General features: G+C 39.6%; 1 non-coding gene across 1 annotated transcript; it reads right to left on the bottom strand.

Annotated features, from left to right (window-relative positions):
* Nucleotides 1-302: 302 nt before the first annotated feature.
* LOC129487015 (U6 spliceosomal RNA) lies at nt 303-405 on the bottom strand. Its single transcript, XR_008659157.1, has one exon. It is a non-coding gene; the product is annotated as a U6 spliceosomal RNA (small nuclear RNA).
* Between the last annotated feature and the right edge of the window lie 466 nt (nt 406-871).

The following is an 871-nucleotide window of genomic DNA, read 5'->3' on the forward strand; positions in this document are numbered from 1 at the left end:
TGCTGCTGGATTCAGTTTGCCAGTATTTTATTGAGGATTTTTGCATCGATGTTCATCAGGGATATGGGTCTAAAATTCTCTTTTTTTGTTGTGTTTCTGCCAGGCTTTGGTATCAGGATGATGCTGGCCTCATAAAATGAGTTAGGGAGGATTCCCTCTTTTTCTACTGATTGGAATAGTTTCAGAAGGAATGGTACCAGCTGCTCCTTGGACCTCTGGTAGAATTCGGCTGTGAATCCATCTGGTCCTGACTTTTTTTGGTTGGTAAGCTATTAATTATTGCCTTAACTTCAGAGCCTGTTAAAAATATGGAACTCTTCACGAATTTGCATGTCATCCTTGCTCAGGGGCCATGCTAATCTTCTCTGCATCGTTCCAAAGCAATGGCAACAAAAGCCAAAATTGACAAATGGGATCTAATTAAACTAAAGAGCTTCTGCACAGCAAAAGAAACTACCATCAGAGTGAACAGGCAACCTACAGAATGGGAGAACATTTTTGCAATCTACTCATCTGACAAAGGGCTAATATCCAGAATCTACAATGAACTCCAACAAATTTACAAGAAAAAACAAACAATCCTATCAACAAGTGGGTAAAGGATATGAACAGATACTTCTCAAAAGAAGACATTTATGCAGCCAAAAAACACATGAAAAAATGCTCATCATCACTGACCATCAGAGAAATGCAAATCAAAACCACAATGAGATACCATCTCACACCAGTTAGAATGGCCATCATTAAAAAGTCAGGAAACAACAGGTGCTGGAGAGGATGTGGAGAAATAGGAACACTTTTACACTGTTGGTGGAACTGTAAATTAGTTCAACCACTGTGGAAGTCTGTGTGGCAATTCCTCAGGGATCTC

The sequence above is a fragment of the Symphalangus syndactylus genome, chromosome 7 (assembly GCF_028878055.3).
Source record: "Symphalangus syndactylus isolate Jambi chromosome 7, NHGRI_mSymSyn1-v2.1_pri, whole genome shotgun sequence".
NCBI classification, from domain to species: Eukaryota; Metazoa; Chordata; class Mammalia; order Primates; family Hylobatidae; genus Symphalangus; species Symphalangus syndactylus.